This window comes from Mus caroli, unplaced genomic scaffold, assembly GCF_978045245.1.
Source record: "Mus caroli unplaced genomic scaffold, Mus_caroli_1 scaffold_13, whole genome shotgun sequence".
NCBI lineage: Eukaryota > Metazoa > Chordata > Mammalia > Rodentia > Muridae > Mus > Mus caroli.
The window spans coordinates 87565032-87565687 of NW_028227268.1; positions in this window are offsets into that span (position 1 = coordinate 87565032).

Sequence of the window (656 nt, forward strand, 5' to 3'; positions counted from 1 at the left end):
TGCCAGATGTGTTTCTTTGTCTCTAACAGAATCGATTCTAAAAGGAAAATGACTTTCATAAAGATGCAGGCATCAGAGTTGGAGAGCATGTTTGGCAGGGATCCTAACTTACTGAGCTCTAAGGTCATGGTCCTCTCCACTCCCACTCTTTGGTTGAAACTTACCAGTCTTACACGTTACGTTACAGAGTCCATCATTACAGATTGTTTTGAACCCAATGCTGCATACGTGGCTCACCCTCAAATTCCATTTTAGTAAAGGCAGCACAACCAAGGTTAGGGGGACAAGAAAATAGCCACTCAGGTTACCTCCAGTCTAGTCGGAGAAAGAGCGGCATTCCTGGGTTCAGCATATCTTCTACAGAATAGCAGGAGTTCTGTTAGCAAAGCGAGCAGAAAGTAAGAGGGAGTCAGGAGGTCAGATGGAGAAACACGGGAAGTAGAGGGAGGAACATTCAGTTTGAAAGGGGATTTTTGAGGAGAGGGCATTTTTTGAGGGGCATTCCTAGTAGGATGTCAGCTGAGTGCTTTCTCTGCCTCTGAGCAGGCTTTCACTCCGGCATCTCTTGAGCCTCACAATTCCTAACATTAGCACAGCTAACAGTCCGTAGTGGCCTTTACTCATTCAAGTGAAAGGAAGAGTCACATGTTTCACAC